The sequence below is a fragment of the Myzus persicae genome, unplaced genomic scaffold (assembly GCF_001856785.1).
Source record: "Myzus persicae strain clone G006 unplaced genomic scaffold, MPER_G0061.0, whole genome shotgun sequence".
Taxonomy (NCBI): Eukaryota; Metazoa; Arthropoda; class Insecta; order Hemiptera; family Aphididae; genus Myzus; species Myzus persicae.
The window spans coordinates 80,990-98,570 of NW_019103223.1; the positions used below are offsets into that span (position 1 = coordinate 80,990).

Here is a 17,581-nt window from a genome sequence, read left to right on the forward strand (position 1 = left end):
ATCTAAATTTTAGTTACCAAGGTTACACAATAATTATATTGGTAAAAACATCTATTCAAATTTGAACACATATTTGTTTTTTGTTGTTGTTGTTCTCGAATGTTTAAAAAAGTACTGAGAATTTTCAAAGTTGGCACCTCAAAAGTACCAAGTATAATTTGCTACCAGAAACCAACATTAAAGTGAATGATTTCAGCATTGTTTCTGGTAAGTGGCACAAAAAAAAAACAAGCATCATTATATCTCTACGCTCAGAATTGAAAATACATAATTATTGTAAATCAATTTAAAAAAAAAAAAGTATAATAAAGGCCAGAACTCGGATACTTATGTCTTTTAAAATAGTTTCGAATTCATCTTGTCGATTAAGTCATTTTATACACATAAATTCAGCCAAAATTGCAGACAATTTTTATTGGTTGCTCGAGGCTTTGAATTGTCTTATTTAGAAAAACCACTTAACCTCTCGATATTTTAAATGTATGCCCCTAGTTGAGTCTGGATCACTGGAATAATGAGTGTGGTTAACGGTATTATGATAAAATCCAGCTCGTTGTAAATTGTTGTAGGCTTTCTTATAATCAGATAAAATTGAAGATGCTGGTCCTGTATATATTTTTATATGGAAACAAAGTCTTTTCTAATGAGGAACAGAGTGAGGACTCGTGTGTAACACGACAATAGTGGTGCCCCGATACATTTATTACGTTGAGGTGGTGGAGTGATAAAACCAAACACCTACATTTTGTAAATCCTTCTTGTGTCACAAAGTTCAGATTTTTACACATTTATGGAATTAACACTTTTCAGGCTGTGTGATTGTACTTTAATAATAGGTTGTAATTACTGTTACCATACATAGGTTTGAGGTGTTGTACCGCAACTACTGGGTATTAGTGTTGGCCAACGATATTGATAGTTCGATACGATATCGATATCGTGGGTATTTTTCGAATAATTTCGATATCGTTATCTAAATATAATTATCGAAAATATCGCGATATCGGCTTGGAACAATAAAGTTGACGGATATTCACTTTTATTACTTTTATCTATAGTCAATTATAGCATATTGTGATATATTTCACACATATATTTTCAAAGTCCTACGATGAAACAACTTGAAGAGTATAAAAATTTGAAAATGAAAATTCCCCACAATCAAGATCCTTTAAATTGGTGGAAACGAACCTAAATACTCGGCCGTATCATTACTAGCCAAAAAATAACTAAGTATATTGGCCACTAGTATTCCCTGCGAACGGCTATTTAGCGAAGTTGGAACAATCATCTCCAAGAAAAGAAATATATTATCTTCTGAGCGACTCAATCAACTGTTATTTCTGAATTCATTTTTTCAAATCGAACCCAAGTTCTGAAACATTGATGGAAAACTGCTCGAAGAAGATATATTTTGATTAAATAATACAATTTGTCTAATAAATTCTTTATAAATAAATAAATAAGTACTCAATGAATACTTTTCATTTAGTACAAAATTATTTATAGTTGATAATTAATTTACTCATAATTTATTAATATAATATGTATTCTATAATTTTAATATGATTTCAATAAACTAAATTGTATAAAATGTAACTTGTTGTAATTATGTAAAAATTTAAATCGATATCGATATCGGTATTTTTTCAATATCGCGATACGATATCAGAAAAGTAAGTACCATATCGATTATTGAAAATATATTGCTGGCCAACACTACTGAGTATGCAATTTGTGCATAGCATATTTGCACATTGGACCCAAACCAATGCGACCCCAATCCCCCAAATCAAGAATTTAACTGAATTGTATAGCTCGGCTATAGACATTTTCATTTAAAAAAATGACAGCGCAATATTAATTTTCTCTCTCAGACCAAAGCGAAACATAGGTAAAACGCTTTCATTAAAATTGTTTTTAATGATTATTGAGTTATCTTAGAGCAAAATCATCTATTACAAAAATTATGTATGATACTATTTTTGATCGTATGAATATCGGTTTTATATTTTAATATTATTTGTTATTTGAATTTGTATTCGACTTTCAAAATAAAATACATTTTTTTATAAATTGAAATGACTAAATTGTTTGGGACAATATTTAGACAAATCAAAAAGTCGTACACTCAAAAATACTATTTCTTATCGTTTTTGTAATGGGTAATTTTACTATAAGATAACTCAAAAATATAAAAAAAATGATTCTGCTTAAATGCGTTTGGGCCAGATAGAGAAAGCAAACAGTGAGCTGACATTATGTCAAGTAAAATAAAGAAAAACAAACCTGCTTTACCATATTATTAAAATGCAATATTGCATACTGCAGACATAATCATGTAACATACCTACCTAACTATTTACTCGTTAGTACATCGGTATAATTAATAACATTTAACAATTTAATTTTTGTTTTTTATCAATATATAGCATCCTCAGCAATCCTGGGATATGAACATATGAGTAGATAGCCTACAAAAGTCTAAAATGCATTATATACTATAACAAAAATGTATGGTCAAGAAACATTTATTTTAACTAAATTTATAGTTTGTTAGCACAAGAGCGTATGTGTACGGGTCCTGTATGTGCCTACGTGTCTGACAGATGTAGTACTTATTCATAGCTTATTTCTTAACGTTGTATTGATTTTTTCCATTCATAAAAATAACCTTGTACCTACTTGTGTTAATTCGATGAACTCAATTCATATAATAAAGTCGTTTAAGTTTTAAGAATTAAAATTGGTATAATTTCAAGATCACTGAAAACTGAGTTGAAATTATAATTTATTTATATGGTAAAATATAATGTAGTTTGCCAACAATAATAAATTATTGTATAGGTATTACAATAGTTTATAATACACTGTTATATAATGTATTATGTATATTATTTTATTAATCTACTGATGAGGTTGGAGAGATTAATCTTTTCAAGAATTTACCCTTCCCGTGGAAAATAAATCTATAACGAAATAAAAGCACGGACAGAAAACAAAAAATAGATTATAATATATTCTTCCACAAAACAGTGACGCAATATTATTATAAACTTAGTTTAACTTTTCCCAATTACAACCATATGCCATACAATATTTATATACATCACAGTTTTTGATTCGAGGTCAACCATAAAATATAATTTCGTTCGAAAGATGATTCTGAGTTTTCTAAAGTGTAAAGTCAACACAATTTCAAGAAACAATGTAAACATTTGCAATTGGAAATTTTGAGAATTTTCTCCATTGGTTACAAAGATAAAATTGAATAGACTATGACAAAATCAAATAGTGTCAATAACTGCGTGCATTTGCAGTTTGTAAAATATAAGTATAAGTATATAGGTACTACTCCAATCACTGTCAGATTGCACATTTAATTTACGATAGTCTATCATCGATAGTTTGAATTACAAGTAACTGGACACTTCATCGGCGCTTTTATTATTTTACATATTATATTATTATGAATCGTCTTTTGATTTTGCACGTCATGATGTTTCCATCATCTCGATAATCGAGCGATTATATGGTAGGTACTAGCTGTCCCGACACGGCGTTGCCCGTGTATTATATTTATATAGCTGTATAAAAACCCCTCTTTTACGCCCTTAGAGGTCTAATTTTGAAAAATCCTTTCAAAAAATAATAATAATATTTACAAATGATTTTAATGATTCTATACACATATTGTTATAGAAAAATGATTCTATATAGTTATAATTATAATTCGTGTAGTTAAACACGTTTATCGCATATCGATACTAAAAGTATTATTATTTTTCGATAACGCAATTTATATAATTGAGCTGTTTTTCATACAACTCTTAACTTAACAAAAATGCTATGTTAGTTTGTAGTTTATAATTTCAACTAGTATTCCTACGTCATAAATATAACGGTTGAAGCCGGTGCTACGTACGATCGTCAGTAGACGAGTTAACTGTCGTAGTGTCGTGTCGAAACAAAGATCAATTATATCATTATTATACATTTTCTAGCTGATCGTCTGGCCCATTAAAAATGCCAACTATATTTGAGACTCGCTTGTGATGATGTGAGCAGTATATTATCAGGTAGGCTATCTACTTGCGGTGGATTCCGGACCCCCTTAAGTTCCCACTCTATTTGAATAATATGTTTGATTTTAATTTTATTAATTATTTTTATTGTGTACATGCCGATGAGCGGCTATAAGTGTAACTCAGCCTACAGCCACCTTTGACCTTGGTAGGCAATGTACCAAAATTCGATTTCATGCAATTCTTAAACCTGATCAAAAAAATTTAGAAAATACCAAGTTCTACTGAAAAATTAAGAAAGTTGCGTGGATAATTAGTTATTAATTAAAATAAACGTGCAAATTGTATACTTATACACATATTGTATGGCACGCCCATCCGCGGGTGACTTAAGTTTATTTACAATTTTATGCGTGATTGCTTAAACTAACCATAACCATGTGAACAAACACTTACAAAAAACTCACTTTACAATTTTTCATTAACCTTCCATTTGGTTCCACTGTGAAATGAGCACTAAGAAATTATAAATTAACTGTCTTATTTTATAGATAGAAGATAGATGGATCAGTTTTAAATGATAAGCGATAAGCGTGATGCCTCGACTAAGGAAAATAGGGATTTATTTATCCAAAAAAAGTGTTTTGTTCTCTATTTATTTATTTATTTTTTTTTTGACAAAAAGTTATGGTTGCATGTCGCTATGGAAACACACAGGTCACCGTGTTGTAAAATATGTATTTAGATATACAATTTGTACGTAGACAATTTATTTTTGCCGATTTCAACCCTTTAAAATCAAAATTTTGAAAAATCCTTTCTTAGTGGAACTTATTGACATTATAATGTTAGTCCACCCTCAAAATTTCAATTCGATAACTCAAATGGGTTCGCCTCTACGTTGATTATGGTTGAAGTAACTTTCCTTTATGTACCTAAAGAGATTATGCTTATAATAGGTAGCCGTTTATTTGGCGCACGCTCGCAGACCCTTTTCATCGTATATGACTACCGTAAAAATAATAATTTATTTAATATAATACACGGGTAGGTTTAGTTGTTCAAAAATCAAAATAATTATTAGTTATTGGTAATCGCGTATAGTGCAGCTATTATTACCTACGTATGTATGGCTGGTGTGCACAATAAAACCGACCACTTTCGAGTCAGCACACATAATAATGCTATTCTCTTGTTCATCTCTGCTCCACACTGTCTACACACCTGTAGGTACCTACCTAATAAATTTGCCCGATTATCAACCGGCGGTGATACTCGTTTCGTTTGCAATAATTGGGTATCGTATTATTATTTTTATTATACCTGAGCATAATATTGTGTGCAGTTAACAATCATATATATTATTATATTACAACGAAACCTTCCGCACACGCGAGAGCATACATAATAACAATAATAATATGAATCAACCGGTCTTACGCGAACGATGAACAGAACAATAATATTGAACGATTTGTTTAAAATGTGCAATTACCTACGGCGAGAACCTACTTACGCAGTGCGAATAGCGGTTTATGTATAATAGTATACGTTAATTATTAGTTATTACTATACTTTATTTATTTATTTTTTTGGTATACGTTTTACGGTTACAAAATAGCCATTTGGTTTAGGCATATAATATAATATATGCATTATTGTAAATAAATAATAACACTCTGCAGCAGATCGGCCGCCGCGGGGTTCAACGCTTTAAACTTACAATATGTATATCTCTATATATATGTATATATTTATCATTAACTATAGCGCCGTTTACTCGTTTAATTGCCACTATAACAGCAAATTTCAAGAACCGCGTGCGGTATCAAAGAGAATATATACCTAACACTCACACACACAAGCTCGTACATTATTATCATGTTTATTATTTGAAATGTGAGTTGAGTGTGTTACATATTATATTATTATAATTTATCATCACATACATATTATTATTATTATTATTATTATTAGGTACCTATTATTATTATTACACGACGACGTACGTCTGGCGAGCGCAAGAATTATATTATATTATACCAACACGTGTTTTTGAAACCGAATTATTCGCCCGCATTACGATATAATAATTATATTGTAGAACATTATCATCGTTAAGTGTTTTGTGTTTAAGTGAATAATTCCAACGGCTATTATTACCGGGTAAGCGTTTTATACTCCTTCATTTTTTCGCGGTATAAAGATATTATAATGATACAGTCGCGTTGTTGGCACTCGCACTTAAAACACAATACTGATGCATTACAATATAATTATATATATATATATACATCATTATTATTATTTATTATCATACCGTTTATGCACCCGAAATGAATTTATTGAATTGCTCCGCACAGAGTGCCAACAGATACCTACGCCGAACCGTGTCCCACCGCAGTTTGTCCTCGTCAATACAATAGTTTTGTTGCCCAATGTAGTTTTGTTTTTTTATCTGGTTTTTGCAAAAGTTGTACTATTAATATTACCAACATGTGTTGGTGTTTTTTTGTCTTCTTACACTTGCTGAAAATTACTAGATATGCATGTCTCGACTTATTGTATTTGTAAGCTTTTGTTTTCTTAATTTAAACGATCAATTTCAATTTCAAGTGTCTGTATCTATATATTACCTACATATCTATTATATTATTATCATATATATTCAATGAATATTATTTTATAATTAAATACATTTTAGTTTAAGATGGTACAAATGAAATGATAAAATAATGCATAATACGTATTAAAACTGAAGGCTGTGAATTGTATGCACTATAAAACATCGTAAATGCAATAAAAATAAAAATGAAAAAATGACATATACAGCCAAAAAAATGTAAAACATCGAATTTATTGTGACATTATTCTGACTTTCTCAAGAAAGCTATTGTACCCCAACATTAAACTGACTAAATGTAGTTTGTTACAAATAATACTGAGTAATTAGCTTTATAATAATAAATGCTGCCATTTATAAATTAATAATATTAATTATTTGTAAAAATCAATCACTTATATCAATAAGCTTGCAAAAAAAATAAGAGTATTATAAATATGATGTTCTGTCGAGCTTGTGTCTAATGCATAGCGTAATATTTTTAATAATACAACGATTGAGAATAAAAATTTTAAGAAAATAATATAGAAAACGCACATAGAAGTCAAAATGGCCTCGTATAGATACAACTACAATATCCAATAGTTGTTGTGTGTTCATCATAAAAATCTGTCAACCGGATAAATTTGTATAAAGACGATAGCAGAGAAAACTAATGTACTAGACTTAATATATTTAGTACATCTATGCTGAACAATTATCTACATAGGACTCGCAGACTACTGTATAGCAGCTGGTATACCTATACATACCATTATAATTTGTAATATGAATTGCGATACCGCTGCACACCACTTATAATAATATTATAATGACAAATAATAATACCTTTGTTGGATTTTGGACTACTTTACAACGTTGTAAAAACGCTGTAGGTAAATATTATAATTATTATCACACGCGTGACTTATAAATAACGATTATACAGCACACGTTTGTATGCTAATAATGGGCCTTAGTATAATAATTTATCATGTTTTCGTTTATCTAAGATTTTACTTCGGCGAAATCTTACAGATATTCATTGGCGCAACTTACAGAGCTCGAATCTTGGGGATGAAACAGTTTTATGTACGAGTGTACGACGACTAGTTATTACAAGACCACCCAACATTGCACATTGCCAATATTTAACTTTAACTATTATGATGTTCACACGCTATTATTAGAAATAATTTCAACACATTTTATTTTTAACAATTGGATTTAATATATAAAATTGTTAAAAGGACGTCATAAGTACGAAAATGTGTTTTCTCCGTCTTACAAGTGTGTAACAAAGCAAATTTGCTTTCAAATTCATCAATTTGCAGATCAAGTTTGGCTTCGTTAGTATAAAAATTAGAGTGAATCAATTGATTATGAAACTTGATCGTATTATTTGGATTTGTATGTGGGTTTTTTATATGATACTTCAATTTTTTTGGAAGTTTTGAGTGTATAATAAACCGTACATTAATAAATTTGAATAAAAACAAATAAATATGAATTTGATGAATTCATAACTCTTTTAAAAACTAAACTATCATAGAACTCCCACACGCAAACACAGATAACGTTCTGAGCATCAAGTTTCATAGTAGGTCGGCTCACTCTAATTTTCAAACGAACGAGGCTAAACTTGCTGAGCGTAAATTTGGTAATTATGCACTTGTAAGACGGAGGCAGAAAATTTCTTTGCAGCATCCTCTCAAACAAAATTTTTTGAGTCTATGTCAGGAAGTGTATTTAATGTTTATTCCTTGCAAATTTAATCAGCCAAACCTCTTTCGATGTTTGTAAATAAGGATACATAAGTGGGTGAAACGCTGGTGTCCGTATGCATCTTAGCCAATTTTTTAATCTTCACATCGATAAAAAAAAACCTATGTTCACATGTTGCTGAATTTGAGATGTAGGTAATACAGTTATCACGAGAGAATAAAATAACACATAATATGTGTTCGGTTTACGTGCCAAAATTGGCAAACGAGAGATGTAAATATAGCAAACACTTTAATTAAGTACAATTCATCAACTTTTATATTACAAACATATTATGCTATCATACGTATGATGGAAATTGCAAAATAAATAAATTGCATAGGGCAAAACAAACTTCGCAGATGGATACGAAAAATATAAATAAATAAACAAACAACAATAATGTGTAACCTCGGTATTCGTTGAACAGATATTTTCGTACGCCTTTAAATTGTATGGCCGTTCATTTAAAGTGAAGTTTAGAAGACGAGTTCTCAACCTCTTTTTGATTATGTGTCCGCGGTTAAGGTACAAATGTTTTGATTTTCAGACCACTGAATTATACACAATATATTTCAGTTTGATTCAGAGAAAATAACTCATAAATATATCGTAAAATTAACAGAACCATCAACCATGTTCATCTAAGTACGAATATCTAACATAATTATTATTTTAATAGCGATGAATGTTTTTCCGTTTGTATAAAATGTTGATTGCGGACACTGTCTTTTACTAAAACCTAACTTCTTATAAAAACTATTTATAGTTAAGTGTTTTTTTGGAATTTAGGTTATATTATACCAATGACATTATCACTAAAACTATTAAGTGTATACACCACATAGTATATACTACATAATATATTATATTAATGTGACTATAGTTATGGACGTTTCACTGTATTATTGAATTCCAAACATGGTTTATGGTTAGGTATAACTCGAACAAATAACAATGTAGATAAATGCAATTTTCAATGAAGCTTTATAATAGCAATTTATAAGCATGAGAGAATTTTGATTTTGATTTATTTGTTTTAAATTATTATCAACGAAAAAGCTTGATTAAATTATCAAGGTACCTCAAATACGAGGTTCCTTACAGGTAATCAAAAAAAAAAAAAAAATTAAGCGTAAATCCACAATCATTTTTTTATGAGCGTCGGAAGTAAAAATGTTGACAAAATTCTTCAAAATTACAAAAATTGCAAGTATATTTTGGGTTAGAAATTCATAGAAATGATTTTATTTATATCTAAGATTTGAAAAAAATTGGTACAAGGGTCCTCATAAGTTTTTCTATTGTTACAAATATTAAACATTTATGGGATGATTAAATTCATTTTTTATGAGCTTTTGAGTAAAACATTTCCGTGTTATTGGATGTTCGTCCTATTTCTCATGGAATTATTTTTTTTTATCGTAATTTAAAAACCGTGAACTTGAAATTTTTATAAAGTGTTTATTTTATGATTTTCTATATATATTAATCGATTTTGATTCCATTTGACCTATTCATAGGGGTTTGAAATTTTAAATTTTTATTGAATAATTTTTTGTCTAAAAATGTCAATATTTTTTTTTCGTTGTGTCAAAAAGGTTTGAAGATACAAGATACAAGATACGTTATTATAATGGCGGTTGAAAATATAAATGATACAAATGCTAAAGTTTTATAAGTTTTTAAGTTCCAATGTTGACAAAATTTATCGAAATCTTCAAAATTTGGAATTTTTTTTTAATTAAAAATGTATAATGTTCAATTTGTATATTTGAGGATTGCAAATTTAAAATAAAATTTCTTGTAAATAGATTATACAGGAATAAAAATCGAAAAATTATATTATAAAAAAAGATTTTTTAAAGTTATTTTAAGTTCAAATTTATAGAATGTCTAAATAAAATATTATAAAATTGTATAATTCACCACTTAATAATAAATATTAAATACTAATAATGATTGCATTCTCGTATTATTATTTCTGATGTTAAATGCTAAATTATATTTTGGTAGTTATATTTATTTTCTCTCATCAACCCCCCTCCTTGGAACAAAACTCTAGATATGTGCCTGAGCTGGGATCCGTGTCCTGTACAACTCCTGTCCATTGACTACGTTTTTTTCATCTTCACATTACGATATTCCAATATAATCTGAAAGAGGACATACAAAAAATACTTCCCCCCTTATTACGACAACACTTTTAACCGTATAATATTTTAAGGTCCCTAATCCTATAGATGCTATTCAAGATTTATTTAAATGACAAACAAACACAATATTGCTTTAAAATATCTTGATCTTACAAACCATAATATTATCAAAAACGGTAAAATGTTTATGAAGGGTTCATACGAGGAATTGAAGCTGACAAACATTCTTTCCAGTTTAAGTGTCTCAAACAGGGTTTTTTTGGTTGATTGGTTTTGATTTTGGATTTAAGAACGGATTTTCAAAAATATTGGTAGAATAAACTAGTTTTGGACAAAGAAAAACCACATATCAATTTATTATACCTAGAAAAATTATTATAATATAACTAGTAAGTAATATTGTATTATTCTAATTAACTTTTAAGTTTGTGGTATGAATAGCATACAATTAAATTAAATGTTAAAATAATAATATAGGTAGGTACGTAGGTAGTAGTGAAAAGTTTCAAGGCCTTATGAATAATATTTTTAAATTACAATAAAATAAATTAAAATATTATTTTTCTTTTAAAATATATGATTCTATTCAATAAAAATTTGAGATTGGTGAGTATATTAAAAACATTGTGCGGAGATATTTTTGAGATTTTTAGGTTTATGTTGGAAAATGATGCATCTTATAATAAATGTTTGAACTTTAAAGCTACTAAATTTGATGTATTTTTGACTACAAAATAAGTTATTAATTTGCACAATTTTGACGAATTTCAGTAAAAATTTGAAGTTTAGAGATTCATAATAAAAATTTGATTTATGTATGTATGTTATAAATTTATAAATTTCTGCAAGTACTATCTATGAAGAATCTTGTTTTAAAATTCGAGTTTTTTTACTGAACATAAAATTGTTTATCAATATTTGTAGAAAGAAAACAACTGAAATATAATGAGAATATTTCATACGCCAACATTAAACAATTTACAATTGGACTAAATATAATGACATTGCGTGTATCGAAAATAATAAGATAATCAATATTGTCAGGAGCAAAATTCCTACATCATTTCTATTTACATTATTTATTACCATTTACCAACTCCAATTTTTGTACCAGAAACCACCGTTAAAGCTAAAAATTGAAGTAGTTTTATGGCACTAAAAGGTGATGAACTGATGAAAGATATAAAACAAAATTACTGTAGAATCTAAAACAAAAAAATGTTTGGTATTGGTAGAATTTATTCGTACTGATTGGAATAATATTGCAAAATCAGAAAACAAAAATAACAAAATTATGTATCTCTATAATACGTACATTATACGTTCAAACAAAAATAAAATTTACTGAAACGAAATTGGAATAATAATCATATTTATTATACATTTGCACTTAAAATATAAAGGTCTCGTGGACGAGTAATAAATGTTAGTATTATAATATATAGATGGGTGGTAATCACTTAACTGTCATAAAAGGTATTTTCACTATTTTTATTTATAAGATTTTCAAGTTATTTTTTTAGGTTTTAGAGTGATGGTATACATTTTATTTTCATATTATTCCATGACATGATATATTATTATTTTACAGAGATTTTTCCTTCTAAAAATTGAATTTTGAACTAGTAGTTAATTCGTTTTTAGTAGCTAAGTATATAAAGGAATAAGTTACAATTAATTAACCACAGATTCAAAATTAAAATCTTATCGAACAAAATTCTCGGGAAAAAATTTTGCTTTGGAATATGAAATAAAAGCGTAAAATTTCATTAAAAAAAAGTAAAATGTTGGTGCTGCAGAAGGATAATAATGAGATGAGATATGCAAGGTGCTAGGAGACTACCCTAATGAGTACTTCTGTGTCCTGTGATATAATTAATAATGATTATTGATTTGTATTTTGTAGTTTCATATGATTGAGAAACGGACATTTTATAAAACATGCGAGAGAATTATATACCTTTATAATGTATCATCCAGCATTCGGTTGCCTTCATTTGATTTAGAAATCAACACATGATACAAATGTGAGAGGTGGCGATGTACCTTCCTGTGGTTTGCCCTGTGAATATAGTATGTTTTAATGTATTTTATAAGTAATTAAACTGTGAACCTTATAATGGACATTTAAAATAAAATAACAATAAACCGATAGCCAGCCTTGAACCTCTTTAGATATCTTGAAAAAAAATATCAAGGAGATTCCTTGACACACAAATTAATCATACAATGCAAAGAAAAATACAATTAAAAATACAATTCCCCAAAATGTCTCACCTATACATTGAATGTAATTTTATCTGTGCAATAAGGAATGATACAGAACAGTAAGATTTGTAAAGCTCAAAATGGAAGGTTTAAGGGGAGAAAAATCTTATGCGAAATGTTAAAAGTTAAATGAAATGTTAAACTTTCGATTGATACTAAATATAAGTGTGTATTGTAACACAGGACACTCCTAAAATAGTGTCTAAATGTCTTGGTAAAAAACGATTACCAAAATCAATACTATGATGGAGTATGGTTGAGAATTAAATTTAAATTGGGCAATGCTTCGATTTATTGGACTTTGTTAGAACACTTCCAAGTATTGCTGGACTTTCGTTAGTATTATTATTTATATATGTAATAATACATATTGCATGCATATTACATATGACGCCAAGGCGTAAATTTCCCAAAAAGACTGACCGGATATTTTTATTACGTTGATTTTTAATTGAAATTTGTTAGGAAAAAAATCTTTCTGATCTATAAATTTGAAACCTCATGACCAGAATTTACTACAATGACACCAGCATGTTTGTTTGTCGATTTGCAAAGTTCAGGGAAACTAACAAAATATGAAAAATGGCTATGAAAATCTAACGAATTCTCAACAACTATCTATTAGAAATTAGTCTAATTGCATAATAAATTCTTCATAATGTACTAGTCCCAAATTTGACAGATGTGATTTGTTTTAATTTAATAGTGGTTAGATCAGAGTCGTATCGAGTTTGTTTCAATTAAAAAAATAAATCACATTGTTATTTTACAATATTTCTAAGAAAAATAATAAAAGTTATTATAATGTATTTCTATAGAGCATCCTATTCACATAATTGTCTACGGTTTTTAGAGCACTACAATTATAGCTCTACGTATACATTATACTCACTTATTAATAGGGTGGATATTAAATTTCTTAAATTTGAGCTTCATAGGTTTTCCACATTTCCCCTATACCATAATTATAGTTTCCTATTCCCGTCACAATCATATATTATAGTATCCGTATGATGAGAAAATTCCTGGTAAACATAAACAGATAAAATGACAACGGTCGAATTTTCATTATCTAGTATTCTCATTCACCTGGAAGAAAATGTAGAATCTGAACGAATTGGCTTAGAAAGTTACTGTACAATCAAAATGGTTTCCAAGAACGTAACATGATAACCCCAGTAATGTTTCTCAATAAATCTCTATTAAAAATATCAAAAACTAACTTTAGAAGCTTAATGTATGTTTATACATTTCCCGATTATTTTAAAATTTCAAATAATTAAATATGTATGCGTCAAGGAGCTTTAAGTACTAAAAAAATGTGTCTGTTATCAAAAAATTGTATCTATTGAATTATAAAGAATACTTTGTGTCTATAAAATACACTTAAACGGATCATTTCCTTTGATTCAAATGTTCAACGATCCTACATTTTTATAAATATAAGGCGTGATTCTTTTAAACCTTGAACACTAATTTTTTGTTGAAAACTTGAAAAGTTTTAAAGTTTTTTGAAATATTTTTCTTAGATAATTTAACCATTACAAAATGCTTTTACTATTTTTAAAGTTTCACTTTTGTAATGACAGAATAAAATTTAAATTTTAAGTACTTCGAAGCAGAATATTGTAATTTTTTTTGAGAATTTTATATGCAGGTACTTACATACAAATTGATTTTTAAACGAATAGTTATTTAGTTATGATACAATTTGAAGTTTAGAAGAGCTGATTGGAGTAACATAAAACCCCAAAAACCTCTGTCCACATGTCAGCTCATTAAAACTTTAAATAGGTAATCTAACTAATTAACAACTCGTAGAAAATTCGATTCACAATTATTACCTTGAAATTCCCAAAAAAATATTTTGTTTGAGAATGAAATTAAAACACTCATAATCTAAAATAATATTGTTATTCATACAAGTAAAAGCTGGTACCTATATATACGGTTATAGGTTATATAGGTTATAATTGAAGAAATATATTTTTTAATCTTTATTTAATAGTATACTAATAACATAATATATTGTGATAATATATTATTAAAAATATTATTTGTAAACTAAAATAACCCTGGGCTTCAAAATGAGTTTTTTTCAGTGAGACCCTGCAGTAACCATTATGATAATAATTTAAATAAAAAAATTATAATAAAAACAAAAAATTGCAATAATTGTTTATTTTTGTGTTTGATTTGTGATTGCTAGATTATTAAAATTCCATATGAAATAAAAATTGAAGTATACAATAAATCGACATATATCGGTATATACAAATAAAGGAAATCGTTTTCTTACTTTCTTAAAGCAAGAATGCTCTTATACGAGTATGGATTATGCTTAAATATGTAACTTTTAATTAGCATCATCAGTGACGCAGGTGTATAATTATTCAAAATATTGTCTGAAACAGTTCTACCTATAAATAATTTCCTTATTCTTGTAAATATCAACTATAAATGGTTAAATGTAAATAAAAATTTCGTACACTATTAAATATCATTGAATAGAAAAAACAACAAAGTCCACAAAGAAAACTAAACTGAAGGCAACATGTAGCTTATAAAATAAAAATCTGGTGAATAATTAAATAATATAAATACCTATATCAATATTTAAGTACATAAGAAATGATTTCCTCATGGTTAGAAAAATTTAAGCTCAGAATCTCGAATCATAATGATGGTTAAATATATTAAACATTAGATTAATATTTTGTTAATATTAAAACATATAAATCATATAAAAAATGATTGGGTCCTTAAGCAATATCACGTGGAATGACAACCACCTATTTATAAATACATTACAGAATTTATTAAAATGTATACACTATACATAAGTTAGAATTGTAATAAAACAACTTAAATTTGGTCATGTACCTCTTAACTGATAAATATTCATTATTATATTATGTATATCAAATGTATGTATGTCACTCATGAAGAACAAAAACGTCATGAAAAATGCTAGCAATAGAATTACAAAATATTTTATTTTGTCAAAAATATATCGATTTGTCAATGACATTGAATGATTTAAAAAAATATTTTAAAATCTTTAATATTTACTTCTCAGTGGGATAAGTCACAGAAATAGTGTTAATTGTCAACATGTAATCGGTAAATCTTAAAAATGATGAACTAAAAATTGAGGATATATGCCCTTAAAAATAAACATTGACCCAATTAACTAGTGTGTGAGTCCAATAGACGAATGAGTTCCGGTAACCGGGAGTCCAGTAAGTGGCTACTACTGCACCACTGAAATAAAATTAGGTACCAATCTCTAAATTTTAATTTTATAAACGTTTGCGGTATTATACATATTGCCTATGTGTTACGGCAGATATAAGTACGCATGAAATGATTCCCAAAATACTAATTGAAATACTAAAATAGCGGTAGGTACACAGTAACTAATAAAAATATATTTTAATATATTATACTTCAACTCACTTCAGATGAGAAAATCTTTCTCTTCCAATCTTAATTGATATTTTGTCGTACCTCATCTATGATATGTGGCTATCAGCTGGTATACACACAACGTTCGTTGTAAACGTGATGTATACATAATATTAGCACAGTATTAATTATAAGAATGTAATTCATAGACTTATATAAGTACGATAGAATTAAGTCGATAGTATACATATATATTGATCGTGCGTTTATATGACTTGTGATCACCCCAAGACTCACTACGGTTCCCATAAAGTATCTCAAATATATTACTATCGGCACGCTGGTAAACAGACCAATGAAATGTACTAACAAGAAGGTAGGTAATAAGTTATTACTTATTTATTGATAACACTAATAACTAATAAACAAAAATCTTGTGAATTTGTTATTAAAACAATCGATGGTTGATTAACGAATAGATTAATATAAAATTAATGTAATGACAACATAATTCTGTGCACCAGAATTTCTATCAATATTATCGTGTCAATGTCTTAAATCATAAGCACAAATGTATTCATAACAGGAGTGGTGGAAAGATAAGCACGGGGACTAAATACATGGAGTTTTTTGGGTGAGGTAAAAATATTGAAAATATTAGATAAGTAATATAATATTGTACTTTATCCTGTTTCTAAAGGCCTTCAAAAAATACATTCAGTTTTATTCATTATTTGTGAAGATTTAATTTTGTTGTTTTGATACCTTCATTTTTTACTATTAATATAACCAAATTATATCGGATAATTTTAATCTATCGGCTCGCTCACACCATTTCGCCTGTACACTATTTCAAAGAGCGATTGATCCACAAAAGACCACTCAAGCCCATTGATTTACAAATAAATAAATAAATAAATATACATGAATAATTATAATTTACAAACTCGTCACACGTGATTTTAGCTGTATAATATTATTTCCATAAATTGGATGAAGTTATTAATGTAGGTGTACCTACGGAATACGAGCAAAAAATTAAAAACAGATGTATTTTTAAAACCATTTTCATATGATGATGTTCATTAGCAATACGTTCTGTCGATGATTTTAAACAATAATCGACAAAATTATGTTAAATATTAATTTATTCGTTATAAATTATTTCTGTCGTATTTAACAAAAAACAACTACAATACAAATATATGAATTTATTGAATACTAAGGAAGGTTATTTATTCTAAGATAATTATTAGTTTCTCGGTTTAAAGCTAGATTATTAATTTTAAGGTCGGTTACCCTGGAAAAGTTTGAATTTTTTTTGTAGCAGAGCTAGAAAATGGTTTAACAATAGTGTG

At 27.9% G+C, this 17,581-nt stretch overlaps 1 protein-coding gene across 4 annotated transcripts in view; it reads right to left on the reverse strand.

Annotated features, from left to right (window-relative positions):
- Positions 1-17,581, reverse strand: part of LOC111034051 (E3 ubiquitin-protein ligase Arkadia-like) — a 54,329-nt gene that overhangs the window by 27,547 nt on the left and 9,201 nt on the right. The gene's annotated exons all lie outside the window — the stretch shown is intronic.